Genomic DNA, 24,540 nt, shown 5'->3' on the forward strand with positions numbered 1-24,540 from the left:
ACAATGCCAAAAAGCGTATAAATTATCCGCTCATCACATAGTAAATATTTTTTTATTTTTTAATTCATTTAAAATAAAAATCCTATGGTAAAGCCAGTTTTGTTACGTTTGAAATTTTAAATATACCGTGCATTTTTGAATTCACCCTTTTTTGGGTTTAACTAGAATTGTTAATCAAAGAACAATTTGACTTGAATTCCAGAAACCTTTGCTTTGCTTACACATAACTATATGAGAGGAGAAAAGCTTTGAAAAATCAAGGTATTTTACTGTTTTTTTTTATATCAAGATTGTATTCTCTTATTATTTTTATTTTTATTAATAATATTAATAATTTTATTTTGAAATTACTTATTAAATATTTCATAAAACCACTATGTGCTTTTACTAGGATTAAACATGATTGATGACGAATTGAAAAATCTCTGCCTTATTGAGATTGAGAAGATACTCAACAGCAATTTTATGAGACTATCAATCAATGCCATATCCTGAGATGTCTGATATTCGCCTTTTCAGAATAAGCTAATAGAGGAGGAGTTAGCATATGACACAAATGAGTTGACTCATACAAACTTATATACGGAACAAAAGATGACTCATGAGCAAAGGTTAGTATTTGATGAGATACTCAATGCTATTATTACAGAATCTGATGGTTTTTACTTCGTATATAGGCATGGTGGGTGTGGTAAGACATTTCTTTGGAATGGACTTTCTTCTGCTATTCGGTCTAGAAGAAAGATTGTTTTAAATGTCGCATCGAGTGGAATTATGTCTTTACTCCTACCTAGTGGCAGAACGGCTCATTCTAGATTTTCAATACCCATTATAATTACTGATGAATCTGCTTGCAACATTAAGCATGGCAGTTTGAAGGCTGAGCTGCTCATCCAAAGTAGCTTAATAATTTGGGATGAAGCTCCAATGCTCAATAAAATGTGCTTTGAAGCACTTGATCGGACGCTCAGGGATCTTATGTGAGTTACCAATCAACATAAGACACATCAACCATTTGGTGGTAAAGTTGTTATTCTAGGAGGTGATTTTAGACAGATACTTCCGGTGATTCCGAAAGGGAGTAGACACGATATATTGACATCAGCTATTAACTCATCCCATTTGTAGTCGCTTTGTAAGGTTCTGAAGCTGCATACGAATATGAGGCTTCTAATGTCTTCTTCAGATCAAGATGAAGGTGAAATGAAGAGATTTGCTAATTGGATACTTGATGTTGGAAATGAAAATATTGGTTCTGTTTTTAGTGATGAATCAGAAATTGAAATTTCAGATGATTTATTGATTACAACTACTGATGACCCTCTCTTTCATTTGGTAGACTTTGCATATCCAAATTTGTTTCAAAACATGTCAGATTACAGGTATTTTCAGAGTAGGGCAATTCTTACACCCACGCTTGAGAGTGTTAAGAAGGTAAACAATTTTGTCTTGACAATCTTTCCAGGGATGGAAAAGGAGTATTTAAGTTCTGACACAACATGTCAAGCTGATGAGAATGGAGATGTACAACAAGAGTGGTTCACACCAGAGTTCCTAAATGACATCAAATGTTCGAGACTACCCAATCACAAGTTGACTTTGAAGCCAGGAGTCGCTGTAATGCTACTGCGAAACATAGACCAGACTTCAGGTTTATGCAACAGGACAAGATTAATAGTTAACGAACTTGACAGCAACGTAATTGGAGCGACGGTAGTGACCAGTAGAAATATTGGATATAAAGTGTACATCCCATGAATGAACTTGATCTCTTCAGATTCACAGTTGCCATTTAAGTTCCAACGGAGACAATTTCCATTAACAGTATGCTTTGCAATGACCATTAACAAGAGTCATGGTCAATCATTATCACATGTAGGACTTTACTTGCCGAAATCAGGGTTCACCCATGGACAACTTTATGTTACTTTGTCAAGAGTTAAGAGTCGCAGTGGCCTCAGGGTTTTAATTCTAGACGAAGACGGCAATCCAAAGTCATCAACAACAAATGTCGTGTTCAAAGAAGTTTTTAATAATATTTAGGTAAGAATAATATTATTTTCATTTTAATAGCATGTTATGATTTACACTTTTGTATAAATATTTACTATAAATATAACAAATTTATCTATAACTCTATTTTCAGATTTGAGATGAAATGTGTAACAAGGAGCACAACATCATTTGCCAATTGCTTTTCTAATGAAGTTAGTAAGATACTAGGTTGTCGATAAATTTTTATTAGCCTTTTGATATAAAATTTAGTGTAAATTTGACATGCTATTATTACAGTTATATATGTTCTTATTTTTTCATGTCTCCCTCATGGTTCAAAAATATTATAGATTTTAAACTCTTCTATTTGCTTTTTACTTTGAATAAAGATAAAACTGCATATTCAGTACGTTTATTATATAATGACGATGATCGTGTTATACTAAACTAAAAAAATTTATAATTATAAAATATTATTTTTAATTTAAAATATCAAATTTAAATATAAGCCCGTGCATCGCACGGGTTTAATACTAGTTGTTAATCAAAGAACAATTTGACTTGAATTCCAGAAACCTTTCCTTTGCTTATCACATAACTTCCATTTTCTAGAGAAATAGAAGAGTTAGATTAATATTTAGATTATTTAGTGTTAACTAACAACTAGTATGAACAATACCACAAGGAGGACAGTTTGTCAGTTTGTTTTCTAATCAATTAGAGGTGGTTTTCCTGGGTGAGCAATCTTGAAATTTGTTATATGTGATTCAAGATGGTAAGAGAGGATATTGTATGTCATAAGAAACTAATTTCAAGAAGCTTTGACACGAATGATGAATGTGTTTGCCTATGAAAAATGTCTGACATCGGCGAAACTGCCTATGGTTCCGATGTGACAGATGCTATATAAGTTGGTATGGGTTAAAATCGAAACCACGCAGCTACGCAGTGTTCACAAAGCGAATTATTCTTTCGCCTTTTACTAAAGAATACCGTGTGGACATTACTTAAAATGGCATGTGCCAATTTTTGAAGGGTCCTTCCCGTTTAAGGAGAGGCTCTGCAAAGAATGATTCTTATGCTCTTAATTGAATTAATTCTACCTTGTATTATTCATGCAAAAGAAAAATACCTTTTAATTGAATGGTCACATAAATTAGATAAGAACCTTAAAAGGGAAAAGCTTTGAGCATTACTTCAACTACCACTTCCACCCTTCCCCTCAAGACTCTTACCATTTTCACCAGTGATGCCAATGGTTCTCATCACCATTGCATTAGAATCTGAGGTCTCATTTGTGAGTGCAAACTAATTCTTGATCCACGGATAGCGAGCTACCAAATCATATGTTCTGTGTTGAGGATTACAAAATGAAACATCATTCAAGTTATTTCCCTACTTGTACACATGAACACCACCCCATTTCACAATGGCCATATCAAGGGATGATTCTAATACTGTTGGACTATGCAAACAATGAATCTCAATATGATCCCATTCATTTTCAAGAACTACTTGGTCAAGTTGGTAAGAAGGAAGCTCCACTTCCTTATGTAGATCGAATAGGAATAGGTAATCTGTCAGCATTTTGAAGTTGTTGCCTTCATTGATATGTAATGATGGCTTGCCATTGATGAACACATGGAGCTTGACCTCAAATTTCCTAGGTTCCTTGTCCAAGCCTCTGAAAACAAAACAAAGCGTGATTTCTGTGATTTTCTTTCGAAACCAGAAAGACAGTGAGGCTCCCTCCTTGTGTTGGTCAAACCAATCTGGAATATTTGTTCCTAGAAACATAAAGTGTGTCCCCCCAACTTCATGTATTTCCTATAAACTGTGAATGATTGGAACCACAAAATTTAGATATTGGAAGTCAACATATATTAATAATGAAAGACAAGTTCATGCAAGTTTTTCAATTGTTTTTAGGAATGATTTTGTTTGTGCTTTTATGTAGTAAGAAAGTATTGCTCTGTACTATTCTACATTGGTCCTAACATTAGAAATATGATTAAGGTATGAGACAATAATTTACTTTACTAAAGATGGCTATAAAAATTAAGCAATTATTTTTGTTTTGGAATCGAATATAGCAAAAATGGAATGCATGTCTCTCACAAGTTATGCTTACATGAAAGTTAAGCAATTCTTAGAAAGAGTAGCACCTGACTCAATAACATGCTTGTAGAGTGTGAAGTCAAGGATATGCAGTTCCTTGCTGATAAAGTTTTGATGTTTGGTGGAAGTCTTGTGATGTGTTGAAGTTACTTGCAATCATCCAAGTAGACGCTCGTTAAAAAGCGACAGTCTTTGATGCAGGAAGGAAGGGTTGTGAAGTTATTTGCACCCAAATGTAACATTTCTATGTTGGGAAAGCAAGTGAAATAAATAGGAAGAAATTCATCGGAAACATTGCAAGATCTAAAGTGAAGATCCTTCACTTTTGAAGAGACTATGCTGCCAATATTTTATTGTCCTTCATAGTTGATTAATATTTGACACCCTTTACAATATTTAGCTTCCAATGACTCAAGTTTCGGCAACAAGAAAATGCTGCTTGGCAATTGACTAAGCCAGTTGCAACTGATTAAGTCGATCCGCCTAAGGCCTACTAGATTTTGAATTGAATGAGGAAGCGCTTCAATCGCACTTGATCCCAAATCAACATCTTCTAGAAACTCCATCTTTCCTAAAATTTCTGGAAAGTTTCTAAGGCTTGAGCAGCCCCACAAAGAGAGAGTTTCAAGAGATGTCAAGTTGATGCTATGAGGAAATGTGCTGAGGCTAGTTGTCACGGTAAATTTTAGAAGGTTAGATTTAACAGTATTTGTATGATTTTCTGGAGTGTTTAAGAATGCTCTAGATGGTTCCAGAACATTTTAGAATGTCCTAGAAGGTCCCGGAATACTCTAGAAGTTTTTAGAATACTCTGGAAGGTCATAGAGTATTCTAGAAGAGTGTGGATGTATATAGGAGTATAAAGAGTAGTATGGAAGAATCTAGAAGTATTTAAAAAGTTGTAGTAGGATAGATATTTGTAATGAAGGTTCTAGATAATTAATCTGGACCGTTGATTAGATTTAATCATAACCATCCATTAAGGAGGTGGATGGCTATAAATAGGAAGTGAGAGTTAGTGTGAGGTATGTGAGAATCATTTGTAACAAACCCTTAAATAGTAAAGTGTTCTTTCCATCAAAGCTTCCTTTCTCTTGTATTCTCTTGTGTTCTTAGCTTTCTTGCTAAATATTGAGGGTTAGGCTGACTTGGTCTTAGCTCAAGAGGTTGAGTAAGTCTGAGTGCCGGCACAGTAGCGTTGGAGTGTGTCCAAGGCTGTGACAATTTGGCATCAGAGCAAGGTTCAAGAGGGAGCACAAGTAGTTTGTGGGTATGGCTTCTAGTCTAACATGGAGCATGTTGAGTCTCAAAGGAGAAGGAATGCTATTCCTTCTCAATGAAGAGGCAAGAAGGTCCGTTCTTCAAGTGAGCCTAGAGGTAAGGACTCTAACTTCTTAGAAGAGAGAGTTTCTATGTTGGAGAATGTTCTATCCTCTATGGATGAGTGCTTCCAAAGGATAGAACATGCAAGGAGACCCTCTCCAAATCGAAGAGAAGCTTGAGAATTCCTTGAAGCTATTTGAGAAAGTTCGAGGAGGAAAAATCTCGACCAACCATTATAAGGGAGACGACAAAGATTGATCTCCCAAAGCCAAAGCAGTTCAAGGGTGTGAGGGATGCTCGAGAGGTGGAGAACTTCCTATGACAAATGGAGAGGTACTTCGAAGGCCAAGGGGTGGTCGAAGAAGCAATAAAGGTATGCACTACAGCTCTCTACCTTTTGATAATGCTACTTTATGGTGGAGGAGAAAATTCGTAGATATGGAGAAGGGTACTTGCAACATAATCACATGGGAAGATTTCAAAAGGGAGTTGAAAAGACAATTCTTCCCTGAGAATGTGGTTTATGAAGCAAGGAAGAAGTTAAGGGAGTTGAAGCACAAGAGTACGATTAGCGACTACGTAAAGAAGTTCACTACTCTCATGCTTCAAATCCCCAACTTAGCATCAGAGGATGAATTGTTCTTCTTCATTGATGGACTCCAACCTTGGGCAAAGCAAGAACTACAAAGAAAGAATGTTAAGGATGTCGATGAAGCCATCGTGGTGGCCGAATCACTCACTGAGTATCATAGGGGAGACTCTAAACCCAAGTCTTCCTCCAAGCCTAGTTCTACTAAAGGTAGGAGAGACAAGGGGAAGAGTTTCTCAACCAAGAAGGAAGGAAAATACTCTTCATAGAAAGAGTATGAGGAAAAGAAGAAGTCTTTCGTGCCCAAAAGAGGATGCTTCGTGTGCAAGGAACCACACCAAATGAAGGACTGTCCAAAGCCAGGGACTCTGGCATCTATCACCGAGGAACGAGAGGCCCAAACTCAAGTAAATGAGTGTATTGGATCTATCCAACTCGTGAATGCTGTGAAGGGTAAAGAGGCATGCACCGCAGAAAAGAAAGGCTTGATGTATGTCAAAGCCTTTATCAATGAAAAACCCGTCATGACTATGATCGACACTAGTGCCACACATAACTTCATCATGCCTGATGAAGCAAAGAGGCTTGGATTGAAGATCATTGAAAAAAATGGCTGGTTCAAACCCGTGAACACCAAGGGTAAAGAGGCATGCACCGCAGAAAAGAAAGGCTTGATGTATGTGGTGCACGAATTTGTGATCCGCACAACTAACCAGCAAGTGCACTGGGTCGTCCAAGTAATACCTTACGTGAGTAAGGGTCGATCCCACAGAGATTATTGGTTTGAAGCAAGCTATGTTTATCTTATTATTCTTAGTCAGGATATTAATTAAGATTATCAGTTGGAATTATTAGATTGGAAAAATAAAAGAGAATAATAGCGTTACTTGTTATGCAGTAATGAGAAATATGTTGGAGTTTTGGAGATGCTTTGTCCTCTGAACTTCAACTCTTCCTTGAAATCCTTCTCCACACGCAAAGTCCCTTCCATGGCAAGCTCTATGTAGGGTGTCACCGTTGTCAATGGCTACTTCCCATCCTCTCAGTGAAAACGTTCCTATGCTCTGTCACAGCACGGCTAATCATCTGTCGGTTCTCAATCAGGTTGGAATAGAATCCATTGATTCTTTTGCGTCTGTCACTAACGCCCAGCCTTCAGGAATTTGAAGCTCGTCACAGTCATTCAATCCCAGAATCCTACTCGGAATACCACAGACAAGGTTTAGACTTTCCGGATTCTCATGAATGCCGCCATCAATCCGGCTTATACCACGAAGATTCTGAGTAATGAATCTAAGAGATACTCATTCAATCTGATGTAGAACGGAGGTGGTTGTCAGGCACACATTCATGGATTGAGGAAGGTGATGAGTGTCACGGATCATCACCTTCTCCATAATTAAGCGCGAATGAACATCTTAGATAAGAACAAGCGTGTTTGAATGAAAAACAAAGGAATTGTATTAATTCATCGAGACGCTGCAGAGCTCCTCACCCCCAACAATGGAGTTTAGAGACTCATGCCATCAAAAAGTATGTAATTCAGATCTGAAAATGTCATGAGGTACAAAATAAGTCTCTAAAAGTTGTTTAAATAGTAAACTAGTAACCTAGGTTTACAGAAAATGAGTAAACTAAGATAATTGGTGCAGAAATCCACTTCTGGGGCCCACTTGGTGTGTGCTGGGGCTGAGACTAAAGCTATCCACGAGCTGAGACTTTTCTTGGAGTTGAACTCCAAGTTATAACGTGTTTTGGGCGTTCAACTCTGGATCATGACGTGTTTCTGGCGTTTAACTCCAGACAGCTGCATGTACTTGGCGTTCAACGCCAAGTTACGTCATCTATCTTCGCGCAAAGTATGGACTATTATATATTGCTGGAAAGCCCTGGATGTCTACTTTCCAACGCCGTTGAGAGCGCGCCAATTGGACTCCTGTAGATCCAGAAAATCCGTTTCGAGTACAGGGAGGTCAGAATCCAACAGCATCAGCAGTCCTTTTTCAGCCTAACTCAGATTTTTGCTCAGCTCCTTCAATTTCAGCCAGAAAATACCTGAAATTACAGAAAAACACACAAACTCATAGTAAAGTCCAGAAATATGATTTTTGCCTAAAAACTAATAAAATTCTATTAAAAACTAATTAAAACATGCTAAAATCTACATGAAATTACCCCCAAAAAGCGTATAAAATATCCGCTCATCACAACACCAAACTTAAACTTTTGCTTGTCCTCAAGCAACTAGATAAATAAAATAGGATGAAAAGAAATTAAGAAACAATAATATCTCAGAGTTTCAAGTGAAGCTCAGATTCTAATTAGATGAGCGGGACTAGTAGCTTTTTGCTTCTGAACAGTTTTGGCATCTCACTTTATCCTTTGAAATTCAGAATGGTTGGCATCCATAGGAACTCAGAATTCAGATAGTATTATTGATTCTCCTAGTTTAGTATGTTGATTCTTGAACACAGCTACTTTATGAGTCTTGGCCGTGGCCCTAAGCACTTTGTTTTCCAGTATTACCACCGGATACATAAATGCCACAGACACATAATTGGGTGAACCTTTTCAGATTGTGACTCAGCTTTGCTAGAGTCCCCAGTTAGAGGTGTCCAGAGTTCTTAAGCACACTCTTTTGCTTTAGATCACGACTTTAACCACTCAGTCTCAAGCTTTTCACTTGGACCTGCATGCCACAAGCACATGGTTAGGGATAGCTTGATTTAGCTGCTTAGGCCTGGATTTATTTCCTTGGGCCCTCCTATCCATTGATGCTCAAAGCCTTGGATCCTTTTTACCCTTGCCTTTTGGTTTTAAGGGCTATTAGCTTTTTCTGCTTGCTTTTTCTTTCTTTCTTTTTTTTTCGCAAGATTTTTTTTTCTTCACTGCTTTTTCTTACTTCAAGAATCAATTTCATGATTTTTTAGATCATCAATAACATTTCTCTTGTTCATCATTCTTTCAGGAGCCAACAATTTTAACATTCATAAAATTCAATATAAAAAATATGCACTATTCAAGCATTCATTCAGAAGACAAAAAGTATTGCCACCACATATAAATAATTAGAATTTTCCTTATTAAGAACTCGAAAAAATTAAATTGCCTCTGTATTCTACAAATCTACTATTTTATTCATGTTTGATGATGATGAGAAAAATAAGTTATAACTTAATTGGAAATAAAGCCAAAATAGATATGCTAATTACTACTACTCCTATATAACTTCTAAGGTAAAATCCTATAATAATACTATCACAGAGTTAAAGCTAGAATTAGAACTTAACAACCTGTATTTTAGGAAGTGGATGTTCCTCTAGTCTGTGGGTTGCTTGGTCTTTCAATGAATAGCTTCTGACACTTTAGTTTCTTCAGTTCACATCCTTGCTCTTCCTGTTCCCTTAGATGCCATGATCTTGATGGGTTTTACCTCAGTGATCATGGCAAATCACACCAAACTTAGAGGTTTGCTTGTCCTCCTCCCCACCATCCTGGCGTTAAACGCCCAAACGCTGCATGTTTTGGGCGTTTAACGCCCAAATGTTGCTTCTCCTGGGCGTTCAACGCCCAGCTGATGCTTCTTTCTGGCGTTGAACGCCCAGATGGCTACCCTTACTGGCGTTGAACGCCCAGTGGGTGCTTCTTTTGGGCGTTCAACGCCCAAAATGTTTCTTACTGGCTTTTTCACGCCAGTGAGCTTCCAAATTTCCCTGTAACTCTGTGAATTCAATCAATTGCTATTTTTACCCTTTGAAGATACTTGGACCCAAACTTGTAAAAAAAAAGAAATTTATTTAATTAGTGAATAAACTTTGTAAATGGCTGGGTTGCCTCCCAGCAAGCGCTTCTTTATTGTCTTTAGCTGGACTACCACTGAGCTCTAATCAAGTCTCAGTTTTGAGCATTCGTGCTCGAAGTTACTTTCAAGATAATGTTTAATTCTCTGTCCATTGACAATGAACTTTTTGTTAGAGTCATTATCCTGAAACTCTACGTATCCATATGGTGATACACTTGTAATTACATATGGACCTCTCCACCGGGATTTTAATTTCCCGGGGAATAATTTGAGCCTAGAATTAAATAGCAGAACTTTCTGCCCTGGCTCACAGACTCTAGATGACAATTTCTTATCATGCCATCTTTTCGCTTTCTCCTTGTAGATTTTTGCATTCTCGAAAGCGTTGAGTCTAAATTCCTCTAGCTCATTTAGCTGGAGTAAACGTTTTTCTCCAGCTAACTTGGCGTCAAGGTTCAGGAATCTGGTTGCCCAGTAGGCCTTGTGTTCCAGTTCCACTGGCAAGTGACATGCCTTTCCATACACAAGCTGGTATGGAGAGGTCCCTATAGGGGTCTTGAATGCTGTTCTGTATGCCCACAAAGCATCATCCAAGCTCCTTGCCCAATCCCTTCTACGGTTAATTACAGTTCGTTCCAGGATTCTTTTGAGTTCTCTATTTGAGACTTCAGCTTGCCCATTAGTCTGTGGGTGATATAGAGTAGCTACCCTGTGGCTAACTCCATAACGAACCAAAGCAGAGTAAAGCTGTTTATTGCAGAAATGACTGCCCCCATCACTGATTAATACTCTAGGGGTACCAAATCTGCTGAAGATGTGTTTCTGGAGGAATTTTAACACTGTTTTAGTGTCGTTAGTGGGTGTTGCAATAGCCTCCACCCATTTGGATACATAATCCACTGCCACCAGAATATAAGTATTTGAGTATGATGGTGGGAAAGGTCCCATGAAGTCAATACCCCATACATCAAACAACTCAATCTCCAAGATTCCTTGTTGAGGCATGGCATAACTGTGAGGCAAATTGCCAGATCTTTGGCAATTGTCACAATTAAGTACGAACGCTCGGGAATCTTTATAGAGAGTAGGCCAGTAGAAGCCACATTGGAGGACTCTTGTGGCTGTTCGCTCACTTCCAAAATGTCCTCCATACTGTGATCCATGGCAGTGCCATAGAATCTTCTGTGCTTCTTCCTTAGGCACACATCTACGGATTACTCCGTCTGCACATCTCTTGAAGAGATATGGTTCATCCCAAAGATAGTACTTTGCATCTGTGATTAATTTCTTTGATTGCAGCCTACTGTACTCTTTGGGTATGAATCTCACTGCCTTGTAGTTTGCAATATCTGCAAACCATGGCACTTCCTGGATGGCAAAGAGTTGCTCATCCGGAAAGGTTTCAGAGATCTCAGTGAGAGGGAGGGACGCCCCTTCTACTGGTTCTATTCGGGACAGGTGATCTGCTACTTGGTTTTCTGTCCCTTTTCTGTCTCTTATTTCTATATCAAACTCTTGCAGAAGCAACACCCATCTTATAAGTCTGGATTTTGAATCCTGCTTTGTGAGTAGATATTTAAGAGCAGCATGATCAGTGTACACAATCACTTTTGATCCTACTAAATAGGATCTGAATTTGTCAATGGCGTAAACCACTGCAAGTAGCTCTTTTTCTGTGGTTGTGTAATTCCTCTGTGCGTCATTTAGAACACGGCTGGCATAGTAAATGACGTGCAGAAGCTTGTCATGCCTTTGTCCCAACACTGCACCAATGGCATGGTCACTGGCATCACACATTAGTTCAAAGGGTAATGTCTAGTCTGGTGCAGAAATAACTGGTGCTGTGACCAGCTTAGCTTTCAGGGTCTCAAACGCCTGCAGAAACTTTGTGTCAAACACAAATGGCGTGTTAGCAGCTAGCAGATTGCTCAGAGGTTTTGCAATTTTTGAAAAATCCTTTATAAACCTCCTATATAATCTTGCATGCCCCAAAAAGCTTCTGATTGCCTTAACATTGGCAGGTGGTGGTAATTTTTCAATTACTTCAACTTTAGCTTGATCCACCTCTATTCCCTTGTTTGAAATTTTATGCCCAAGGACAATCCCTTCAGTCACCATAAGGTGACATTTTTCCCAGTTTAAAACTAGGTTGGTCTCTTGGCATCTTTTCAGAACAAGTGCTAAATGGTTAAGGCAGGAGCTGAAAGAGTCTCCAAATACTGAAAAGTCATCCATGAAGACTTCCAGAAACTTCTCTACCATATCAGAGAAGATAGAGAGCATGCACCTTTGAAAGGTTGCAGGTGCATTGCACAAGCCAAATTGCATCCTTCTGTATGCAAATACTCCAGATGGGCATGTGAATGCCGTTTTCTCTTGATCCTGGGGATCTACTGCAATTTGATTATAACCTGAATATCCATCCAGGAAGCAGTAGTATTCATGACCTGCCAGTCTTTCCAGCATCTGGTCTATGAATGGTAAAGGAAACTGATCCTTTCTGGTAGCTGTATTGAGCCTTCTGTAATCAATACACATACGCCACCCAGTAACTGTTCTTGTAGGAACCAGTTCATTTTTTTATTATGAACCACTGTCATGCCACCTTTCTTAGGGACGACTTGGACAGGGCTCACCCAGGGGCTATCAGAAATAGGATAAATAATCCCAGCCTCTAGTAACTTAGTGACCTCTTTCTGCACTACTTCCTTCATGGCTGGATTCAGCCGCCTTTGTGGTTGAACCACTGGTTTGGCGTCACCCTCCAGTAAGATCTTGTGCATGCATCTAGCTGGGCTAATGCCCTTAAGATCACTGATGGACCACCCCAAGAGCTGTCTTGTGTGTCCTTAGCACTTGAATTAGTGCTTCCTCTTCCTGTGGCTCTAAGGTAGAGCTTATGATCACAGGAAAGGAATCACCTTCTCCCAAGAATGCATATTTTAGGGAAGGTGGTAATGGGTTGAGCTCAGGTTTAGGAGGTTTTTCCTCTTCCTGAGGGATTTTCAGAGGTTCTACTATTCTTTCTGATTCCTCCAGATCAGGCTGAACATCTTTAAAGATGTCCTCTAGCTCTGATTCGAAACTCTCAGCCATATTGACCTCTCTTACCAGAGAGTCAATAATATCAACACTCATGCAGTCATTTTGGGTGTCTGGATGTTGCATGGCTTTGACAACATTCAACTTGAACTCCTCCTCATTGACTCTCAAGGTTACTTCCCCTTTTTGGACGTCAATGAGGGTTCGGCCAGTTGCTAGGAAAGGTCTTCCTAGAATGAGAGTTGCACTTTTGTGCTCCTCCATTTCCAGCACCACAAAGTCAGTAGGAAAGGAAAATGGCCCAACCTTGACAATCATGTCCTCAATCACGCCTGATGGGTATTTAATGGAGCCATCAGCAAGTTGATGACATATCCTGGTTGGTTTGATTTCTTCAGTTAAACCAAGCTTTCTGATAGTAGATGCAGGTATTAGGTTGATACTTGCCCCAAAATCACATAAAGCTTGCTTGGTACAAGTACCCTCTAATGTGCATGGTATCATAAAGCTCCCAGGATCTTTAAGCTTCTCAGGTAAGCTTTTCAGAATGACTGTACTGCATTCTTCAGTGAGGTAAACTTTTTCAGTCTCCCTCCAATCCTTCTTATGACTTAAGATCTCTTTCATGAACTTAGCATAAGAGGGTATTTGCTCAAGTGCTTCTGCAAACGGAATCTTTATTTCAAGAGTCCTTAGATAGTCTGCAAAGCGGACAAATTGCTTATCCTATTCCGCTTGGCGGAGCTTTTGAGGATAAGGCATTTTGGCTTTGTATTCCTCAACCTTAGTTGCTGCAGGTTTATTACCTACAGAAGTGGGTTAGGAAGCCTTTTTAGAAGGGTTGTTATCAGCACTTGTATGTGACTGATCCCCCACTGGCATTTGAATGCCAGGGGTGGAAGCTGGGGTGGCGTTTTGAGTAGCCATTTGTTCATTTCTTGGCTTCCTGCTGCTTTGAAGTGAGGTATTTAATGTTTTCCCACTTCTTAATTGAACTGCTTGGCATTCTTCTGTTATTTGTTTTGATAGTTGTTTTTCTGTCTGCTTTAACTGTACTTCCATATTCCTGTTAGCCATTCTTGTTTCCTGTAGTATTTCCTTGAATTCAGCTAGCTGCTGAGTTAGAAAGTCTAGTTGCTGATTGAATTCATTAGCCTGATCCACAGGGCTGAGTTCAGCAGTTACTGCTTTAGCTTCATCTTTTATAGAAGATTCACTGCTTAGGTACAGATGCTGATTTCTGGCAACTGTATCAATAAGCTCTTGAGCTTCTTCAATTGTTTTTCTCATATGTATAGATCCACCAGCTGAGTGGTCTAGAGAAATTTGAGCTTTTTCTGTAAGCCCATAGTAGAAGATGTCTAATTGCACCCATTCTGAAAACATTTCAGAGGGGCATTTTCTTAGCATCTCTCTGTATCTCTCCCAGGCATCATAAAGGGATTCATTATCTCCTTGTTTGAAGCCTTGGATGCTTAGCCTTAGCTGTGTCATCCATTTTGGAGGGAAATAGTGACTTAGGAATTTTTCTGACAGCTGCTTCCATGTTTTTATGCTATTCTTAGGCTGGTTATTTAACCACCTCTTAGCTTGATCTTTTACAGCAAATGGAAACAGTAATAATCTGTAGACATCCTGATCCACTTCCTTATCATGTACTGTGTCAGCAATTTGCAAAAATTGTGCCAGAAACTCTGTAGGTTCTTCATGTGGAAGACCAGAATACTGGCAGTTTTGCTGCACCATGATAATGAGCTGAGGATTCAACTCAAAGCTACTAACTCCAATGGAAGGTATACAGATACTACTCCCATATGAAGCAGTAGTGGGGTTAGCATATGACCCCAGAGTCCTCCTGGACTGTTCATTTCCGCTTATGTCCATGTTGGAGTAAAGGGGTAATGTGGATTTAAATTTTTAGTTTATAAATAAAAAATTCGAAATAAAATAAAAACCAAAATAAAAATAAGATAAAATAAGAAAATTAAAATAAAAAAAGTAATAAGAATTTGAAAATATTTTATGAAGATTTTTGAAAAAGTGAGGAGAGAGAAAGTGGTTAGGCTATTTTTGAAAAAGATAAATTTTTTTTAAAAAAAAAAACTTAAAAAGATAAGAATTGAAAAATTTTAAAATTGAAATCTGAATTTTTATAAAAAATTTTCGAAAAAATAGTTCAAAATTAGTTAGAAAAGATATTTTTTTGAATTTTGAATTTTATGATGAAAGAGAAAAACACATAAAAGACACAAGACTTAAAATTTTTAGATCTAATGCTCCTTATTTTCGAAAATTTTGGAGGGAAAACACCAAGGAACACCAAACTTAAAAATTTTAAGATCAAGACACAAGAAAAACTCAAGAACACCTTGAAAATTCACAAGAACACCAAGAACAAAAGGAAGAACACCAAACTTAAAATTTTTAGAAAACTTTAATAAAATTTTTGAAAATTATGAAAAGATTAACAAGAAAACACCAAACTTAAAGTTTGGCACAAGATTAAATCAAGAAAAATTATTTTTGAAAAGGATTTTAAAAAGAAAGTGCCCAATTGCTAAGAACATAAACCCACGCTATAACTAACTGAGCTAAAAATGTAACGTGTTTTAAAGATGTATTATTTTTATGGATAAAAGTATAATTTTTGAAAGTTGATGTTTTGAAAAAGCACAAGAAAAACAAGAAAAGACACAAAACAAGAAAAACTCAAGATCAAACAAGAAAAATAAACAAGAACAACTTGAAGATCAATGAAGAACAAAGAACACAAGTTCGAAAATTTAAAGAAAAATATAGAAGATGCAACTGACACCAAAATTAGAACAAGACACTAGACTCACGAAAAATTAACAATTAATAAAGAAAAATAATATTTTTGAAGAAAAAAATTTTTTTTTTGAAAAGAAACTATCCTACCAAGATTTAATGACTCTATAACAATAAAAATAAATTATTCCTAATCTAAAAAATAAAATAAACCTTTATTTGTTCAAACTCGAATAATCCCCGGCAACGGCGCCAAAAACTTGGTGCACAAATTTGTGATCCGCACAACTAACCAGCAAGTGCACTGGGTCGTCCAAGTAATACCTTACGTGAGTAAGGGTCGATCCCACGGAGATTATTGGTTTGAAGAAAGCTATGTTTATCTTATTATTCTTAGTCAGGATATTAATTAAGATTATCAGTTGGAATTATTAGATTGGAAAAATAAAAGAGAATAATAGCGTTACTTGTTATGCAGTAATGAGAAATATGTTGGAGTTTTGGAGATGCTTTGTCCTCTGAACTTCAACTCTTCCTTGAAATCCTTCTCCACACGCAAAGTCCCTTCCATGGCAAGCTCTATGTAGGGTGTCACCGTTGTCAATGGCTACTTCCCATCCTCTCAGTGAAAACGTTCCTATGCTCTGTCACAGCACGGCTAATCATCTGTCGGTTCTCAATAAAACACAAACAATCCCTAGTAATGGCTCCAAGGACTTGGTGCTCAATACCATGGCATAAACACAACTTCGCACAACTAACCAGCAAGTGCACTGGGTCGTCCAAGTAATAAACCTTACGCGAGTAAGGGTCGATCCCACGGAGATTGGTGGTATGAAGCAAGCTATGGTCACCTTGTAAATCTCAGTCAGGCAGACTCAAATGGGTATAGTGATGAACGAAAATAACATAAAAGATAAAGATAGAGATACTTATGTATATCATTGGCGAGAGCTTCAGATAAGCGAATGAAGATGCCTTCCCTTCTGTCTCTCTGCTTTCCTACTGCCTTCATCCAATCCTTCCTACTCCTTTCCATGGCAAGCTCGTGTAGGGTTTCACCATTGTCAGTGGCTACCTCCCATCCTCTCAGTGAAAGCGATTGCATATGCCCCTGTCACGGTCATAGCGGAATTCATCTGTCGGTTCTCAATCAGGCCGGAATAGAATCCAGTGATTCTTTTGCGTTTGTCACTAACGCCCCGCCCTCAGGGTTTGAAGCACGTCACAGTCATTCAATCATTGAATCCTACTCAGAATACCACAGACAAGGTTTAGACCTTCCGGATTCTCTTGAATGTCGCCATCAGGTCCTGCCTATACCACGAAGACTCTGATCTCACGGAATGGTTGGCTCGTTTGTCAGGCGAGCACTCGGTTGTCAGGCGATCAACCATGCATCATGCAATCAGAAATCCAAGAGATATTCACTAAACCTCAAATGCTTGTAGAACAAGAATGGTTGTCAGTCACCTTATCCATAGGTGAGAATGATGATGAGTGTCACGGATCATCACATTCATCAAGTTGAAGAACAAGTGATATCTTGGTAAAAGAACAAGCGGAATTGAATGGAAGAACAATAGTAATTGCATTAATACTCGAGGTACAGCAGAGCTCCACACCTTAATCTATGGTGTGTAGAAACTCCACCGTTGAAAATACATAAGAACAAGGTCTAGGCATGGCCGAATGGCCAGCCTCCCAGAGTGAGTTCAATCATCAAAACATGATCAAAAGACTCTCTATCGATCCGAAGATCTCTCTAATACAATAGTAAAAGGTCCTACTTATAGAAAACTAGTAGCCTAAGGTGTACAAAGATGAGTAAATGACATAAAAATCCACTTTCGGGCCCACTTGGTGTGTGCTTGGGCTGAGCAATGAAGCATTTTCGTGTAGAGACTTCTCTTGGAGTTAAACGCCAGCTTTTATGCCAGTTTGGGCGTTTAACTCCCAATCAGGTGCCAGTTCTGGCGTTTAACGCTGGAATTTCTGTAGGTGACTTTGAACGCCGGTTTGGGCCATCAAATCTTGGGCAAAGTATGGACTATCATATATTGCTGGAAAGCCCAGGATGTCTACTTTCCAAAGCCGTTGAGAGCGCGCCAATTGGGCTTCTGTAGCTCCAGAAAATCCACTTCGAGTGCAGGGAGGTCAGAATCCAACAGCATCTGCAGTCCTTTTCAGTCTCTGAATCAGATTTTTGCTCAGGTCCCTCAATTTCAGCCAGAAAATACCTGAAATCACAGAAAAACACACAAACTCATAGTAAAGTCCAGAAAAGTGAATTTTAACTAAAAACTAATAAAAATATACTAAGAACTCAACTAAAACTACTAAAAACATACTAAAAACAATGCCAAAAAGCGTACAAATTATCCGCTCATCACAACACCAAACTTAAATTGTTGCTTGTCCCCAAGCAACTAAAGATCAAATAAGATAAAAAGAAGAGAATATGCAATGAACTCCAAAAACATCTATGAAGATCAGTATTAATTAGATGAGCGGGGCTTTTAGCTTTTTGCCTCTGAATAGTTTTGGCATCTCACTTTATCCTTTGGAACTCAGAATGATTGGCTTCTTTAGGAACTCAGAATCCAGATAGTGTTATTGATTCTCCTAGTTAAGTATGATGATTCTTGAACACAGCTACTTTATTGAGTCTTGGCTGTGGCCCAAAGCACTCTGTCTTCCAGTATTACCACCGGATACATACATGCCACAGACACATAATTGGGTGAACCTTTTCAGATTGTGACTCAGCTTTGCTAAAGTCCCCAATTAGAGGTGTCCAGGGTTCTTAAGCACACTCTTATTGCCTTGGATCACAACTTTATTTCTTTCTTTCTCTTTCTCTTTTTTTTTTTCGTTTGCCTTTTGCTTCTTTTTTTTTTGTATTCACTGCTTTTTCTTGCCTCAAGAATCATTTTTATGATTTTTCAGATCCTCAGTAACATGTCTCCTTTTTCATCATTCTTTCAAGAGCCAACATTCATGAACCACAAATTCAAAAGACATATGCACTGTTCAAGCATACATTCAGAGAACAAAAGTGTTGCCACCACATCAAAATAATTAAACTGTTATAAAATTCAAAATTCATGCAATTCTTCTCTTTTCAATTAAGCACGTTTTTATTTTAAGAAAGGTGATGGATTCATAGGACATTCATAGCTTTAAGGCATAAACACTAAGACACTAATGATCACAAGACACAAACATGGACAAACATAAAGCACAAAAATTCGAAAAACAGAAGACTAAAGAACAAGGAAATCAAGGAACGGGTCCACCTTAGTGATGGCGGCTCTTCCTTCCTCTTGAAGGTCCTATGGAGTGCTTGAGCTCCTCAATGTCTCTTCCTTGCCTTTGTTGCTCCTCTCTCATGATTCTTTGATCTTCTCTAATTTCATGGAGGAGAATGGAGTGTTCTTGGTGCTCCACCCTTAGTTGTCCCATGTTGGAACTCAATTCTCCTAGGGAGGTGTTTAGTTGCTCCCAATAGTCTTGTGGAGGAAAGTGTATCCCTTGAGGCATCTCAGGGATCTCATGATGAGAGGGGTCTCTTGTGTGCTCCATCCTTTTCTTGGTAATGGGCTTATCCTCATCAATGGTGATGTCTCCCTCTATGTCAACTCCAACTGAATAACAGAGGTGACAAATGAGGTGAGGAAAGGCTAACCTTGCTAAGGTAGAGGACTTATCCGCCACCTTGTAGAGTTCTTGGGCTATGACCTCATGAACTTCCACTTCTTCTCCAATCATGATGCTATGGATCATGATGGCCCGGTCTAAAGTAACTTCGGACCGGTTGCTAGTGGGGATGATTGAGCGTTGGATAAACTCCAACCATCCTCTAGCCACGGGTTTGAGGTCATGCCTTCTCAATTGAACCGGCTTGCCTCTTGAATCTCTCTTCCATTGTGCGCCCTCTTCACATATGATTGTGAGGACTTGGTCCAACCTTTGATCAAAGTTGACCCTTCTTGTGTAAGGATGTTCATCTCCTTGCATCATAGGCAAGTTGAACGCCACCCTCACACTTTCCGGACTAAAATCCAAGTATTTCCCCGAACCATAGTAAGATAATTCTTTGGATCCGGGTTCATACTTTGATCATGGCTCTTGGTGATCCATGCATTGGCATAGAACTCTTGAACCATCAAGATTCCAACTTGTTGAATGGGGTTGGTAAGTACTTCCCAACCTTTTTTTTGGATCTCATGGCGGATCTCCGGATATTCACCCTTTTTGAGTGAAAAGGGGACCTCGGGGATCACCTTCTTCAAGGCCACAACTTCATAGAAGTGGTCTTGATGCACCCTTGAGATGAACCTATCCATCTCCCATGACTCGGAGGTGGAAGCTTTTGCCTTCCCTTTCCTTTTTCTAGAGGTTTCTCCGGCCTTGGATGCCATAATGGTTATGGAAAGACGAAAAAGCAACGCTTTTACCACACCAAACTTAAAGGTTTGCTCGTCCTCGAGCAAAAGAAGAAAGAAGAGAGGAGAAGAAGAAGAAATGAAGAAGAAGGGAAAGGCTTAGTGTATTCGGCCAAGGGGGGAAGAAGTGGTGTTTTGGTTGTGTGAAAATGAAGGAGTGAAGAAGGGTATTTATAGGAGAGAGGGGAGATGGGGTTCGGCCATATTGGGTGGGTTTGGTGGGGAAAGTGGTTTGAATTTGAAGGGTGAGGTTGGTGGGGTTTTATGAAGGATGGATGTGAGTGGTGAAGAGAAAGATGGGATTTGATAGGTGAAGGGGTTTTGGGGAAGAGGTATTGAGGTGAGTGGTGAATGGGGGAAGAAGAGAGAGAGTGGTGGTGGGGTTGGTGGGGATCCTGTGGGGTCCACAGATCCTGTGGTGTCAAGGAAAAGTCATTCCTGCACCAAATGTTGCTCAAAATCACGTTTTGAGCCATTTCTGGCGTTAAACGCCGGGCTGGTGCCCATTCCTGGCGTTTAACGCCAGGTTCTTGCCCTTTTCTGGCGTTTAACTCCAGTCTGGTGCCCCTTTCTGGCGTTAAACGCCCAGAATGGTGCCAGACTGGGCGTTAAACGCCCAACTGCTAGGCTTACTGGCGTTTGAACGCCAGCAGCTTCTTCCTCCAGGGTGTGCTGTTTTTCTTCCTGTTTTTCATTTTGTTTTTGCTTTTTCAATGGATTTTGTGACTTCTTATGATCATCAACCTACAAAAAACATAAAATAACAAAAGAAACTATATAAATTATAATCATTGGGTTGCCTCCCAACAAGCGCTTCTTTAATGTCAGTAGCTTGACAGAGGGCTCTCATGGAGCCTCACAGATACTCAGAGCAATGTTGGAACCTCCCAACACCAAACTTAGAGTTTGAATGTGGGGGTTCAACACCAAACTTAGAGTTTGGTTGCGGCCTCCCAACACCAAACTTAGAGTTTGACTGTGGGGGCTCTTCTTGACTCTGATTTGAGAGAAGCTTTTCATGCTTCCTCTCCATGGTGACAGAGGGATATCCTTGAGCCTTAAACACAAAGGATTCTTCATTCACTTGAATGATCAATTCACCTCTATCAACATCAATCACAGCCTTTGCTGTGGCTAGGAAGGGTCTGCCAAGGATGATGGTTTCATCCATGCACTTCCCAGTCTCTAGGACTATGAAATCAGTAGGGATGTAATGGTCTTCAATCTTAACCAAAATATTCTCTACAAGTCCATGAGCTTGTTTCCTTGAGTTGTCTGCCATCTCTAATGAGATTCTTGCAGCTTGTACCTCAAAGATCCTTAGCTTCTCCATTACTGAGAGAGGCATGAGGTTTACACTTGACCCTAAGTCACACAGAGCCTTCTTGAAGGTCATGGTGCCTATGGTACAAGGTATGGAAAACTTCCCAGGATCTTGTCTCTTTTGAGGTAATTTCTGCCTAGACAAGTCATCCAGTTCTTTGGTGAGCAAAGGAGGTTCATCCTCCCAAGTCTCATTTCCAAATAACTTGTCATTTAGCTTCATGATTGCTCCAAGGTATTTAGCAACTTGCTCTTCAGTGACATACTCATCCTCTTCAGAGGAAGAATACTCATCAGAGCTCATGAAAGGCAGAAGTAAGTCCAATGGAATCTCTATGATCTCATTTTGAGTCCCAGATTCCCATGGTTCCTCATTGGGGAACTCATTGGAGGCTAGTGCACGCCCATTGAGGTCTTCCTCAGTGGCGTTCACTGCCTCTCCATCCTCTCCAAATTCGGCCATGTTTATGGCTTTGCACTCTCCTTTGGATTTTCTTCTGTGTTGCTTGGGAGAGTACTTGGAGGGAGTTCAGTAACTTTCTTGCTCAGCTGTCCACTTGTCCTTCCAAATTTCTAATGGAGGACCTTGTTTCATTCATGAAACTTTGAGTGGTTTTAATTAGATCAGAGACCATGTTTGCTAAGTCAGAGGGGTTCTGCTTAGGATTCTCTGTCTGTTGCTGAGAAGATGATGGAAAAGGTTTGCCATTGTTAAACCTGTTTCTTCCACCATTATTATTGAAACCTTGTTGAGGTCTCTCTTGATTCTTCCATGAGAGATTTGGGTGATTTCTCCATGAAAAATTATAGGTGTTACCATAGGGTTCTCCTAGGTAATTCACCTCTTCCATTGAAGGGTTCTCAGGATCATAAGCTTCTTCCTCAGATGAAGCCTCCTTGGTACTGCTTGGTGCATTCTGCATTCCAGACAGACTTTGAGAAATCAAATTGACTTGTTGAGTCAATATTTTATTCTGAGCCAAAATGGCGTTCAGAGTGTCAATCTCAAGAACTCCTTTCTTCTGACTAGTCCCATTGTTCACAGGATTCCTTTCAGAAGTGTACATGAATTGGTTATTTGCAACCATCTCAATTAGCTCTTGAGCCTCTGTAGGCGTCTTCTTCAGATGAAGAGATCCTCCAGCAGAGCTATCCAAGGACATCTTAGATAGTTCAGAGAGACCATCATAGAAAATACCTATGATGCTCCATTCAGAAAGCATGTCAGAAGGACATTTTCTGATCAATTGTTTGTATCTTTCCCAAGCTTCATAGAGGGATTCTCCATCCTTCTGTCTGAAGGTTTGGACTTCCACTCTAAGCTTACTCCATCTTTGTGGTGGAAAGAACTTTGCCAAGAAGGCATTGACTAGCTTTTCCCAAGAGTCCAGGCTTTCTTTAGGTTGAGAGTCCAACCATATTCTAGCTCTGTCTCTTACAGCAAAAGGGAATAGCATCAGTCTATAGACCTCAGGGTCTACCCCATTAGTCTTGACTGTGTCACAGATCTGCAAGAATTCAGCTAAGAACTGATGAGGATCTTCCATAGGAAGTCCATGGAACTTGCAATTCTGTTGCATTAGAGAAACTAATTGAGGCTTAAGCTCAAAGTTGTTTGCTCCAATGGCAGGGATAGAGATGCTTCTCCCATAGAAATCAGGAGTAGGTGCAGTAAAGTCACCCAGCACCTTCCTTGCATTGTTTGCATTATTGTTGTTTTCGGCTGCCATGTCTTCTTTGAAGAATTCGGTCAGGTCCTCTAAAGAGAGTTGTGCTTTGGCTTCTCTTAGCTTTCTCTTCAAGGTCCTTTCGGGTTCAGGGTCAGCTTCAACCAGAATGCCTTTGTCTCTGCTCCTGCTCATATGAAAGAGAAGAGAACAAGAAAATGTGGAGTCCTCTATGTCACAGTATAGAGATTCCTTGAGGTGTCAGAGGAAAAGAGAAATAGAAAGAAGAAGGAGAAGAAGAAGGAGAACTTTACTTAGATAAGGTTCGAATTGTGCATTGAGAAGGAGTGGTACTCCATAAATAGAAGGATGTGAGAAGGAGGGAAGTAATTGTTCGAAAATTAATTAAAATATTTTGAAAACATTTTTGAAAAAGCACTAATTGATTTTTGAAAATAAAAGTGGAGAAGAAATCAAGTGATTTTTGAAAAAGATTTTTAAATTAGAAATCAAAAAGATTTGATTGAAAACTATTTTGAAAAAGATGTAGTTAAGGAGATATGATTGGTTTTAAAAAAATGTGATTGAAAAGATATGATTTGAAAACAATTAAAAAAAAAGAGATTTGATTTGAAAACAATTTTAAAAGATTTGATTTTGAAAGTTAATGTCTTGCCTAACAAGAAAAGATATGATTCAAACATTTAAGCCTTTCTCAACAGAAAAGGCAATATACTAGAGATGTTCAATCAAATCATTAATTGTTAGTAAGTATCTTTGAAAAAGGAAAGAAATTGATTTTGAAAACATTTGATTGAAAAGATATGATTTGAAAAAGATTTGATTTTGAAAAACTTTGAAAACTTGAAAAAAAAAATTGATTTGAAAACAAAATCTTCCCCCTAGCACCATCCTGGCGTTAAACGCCCAGAATGGTATCCATTCTGGCGTTTAACGCCCAAAATGCACCCTTTTTGGGCGTTAAACGCCCAACCAGGTACCCTGGCTGGCGTTTAAACACCAGTCTGCCTTCTTCACTGGGCATTTTCGAATGCTCAGCTTTTTCTGTATAATTCCTCTGCAGTATGTTCTGAATCTTCAATTCTTTGTATTATTGACTTGAAAAGACACAAATTAAAAATATTTTTGGATTTTTAATTAATCAAGATGCAACAAGAATCAAACAACAATGCATGCAAGACACCAAACTTAGCAGTTTGTATACTACTGACACTAATAAGAATGCATATGAGACACAATAACACTCAAGTCAAGAGAATTCAAAGATCAGAGTAAGAAATCATCAAGAATTACTTGAAGATCTTTAAGACACATGAATGAATGCATGCAATTGACACCAAACTTAAGATGAGACTCTAGACTCAAACAAGAAATATTTTTGGTTTTTATGATTTTCTAATTTTTTTTTTGTTTTTTGAAAATTAAGTGAAAACATCAAAATTC

The 24,540-nt window shown here is 38.9% G+C and overlaps 2 non-coding genes and 1 pseudogene across 2 annotated transcripts; all 3 read left to right on the forward strand.

The window, feature by feature from the left end:
• Positions 1-594: 594 nt before the first annotated feature.
• Positions 595-2,043, forward strand: LOC130963435 (uncharacterized; annotated as a pseudogene).
• An 891-nt stretch (positions 2,044-2,934) lies between these two features.
• Positions 2,935-3,052, forward strand: LOC130964799 (U5 spliceosomal RNA). Its single transcript, XR_009080872.1, has one exon. It is a non-coding gene; the product is annotated as a U5 spliceosomal RNA (small nuclear RNA).
• A 19,574-nt stretch (positions 3,053-22,626) lies between these two features.
• LOC130964901 (small nucleolar RNA R71) lies at positions 22,627-22,734 on the forward strand. The gene has a single exon (XR_009080967.1). It is a non-coding gene; the product is annotated as a small nucleolar RNA R71 (small nucleolar RNA).
• Positions 22,735-24,540: the final 1,806 nt, after the last annotated feature.

The sequence above is a fragment of the Arachis stenosperma genome, chromosome 2 (assembly GCF_014773155.1).
Source record: "Arachis stenosperma cultivar V10309 chromosome 2, arast.V10309.gnm1.PFL2, whole genome shotgun sequence".
NCBI classification, from domain to species: Eukaryota; Viridiplantae; Streptophyta; class Magnoliopsida; order Fabales; family Fabaceae; genus Arachis; species Arachis stenosperma.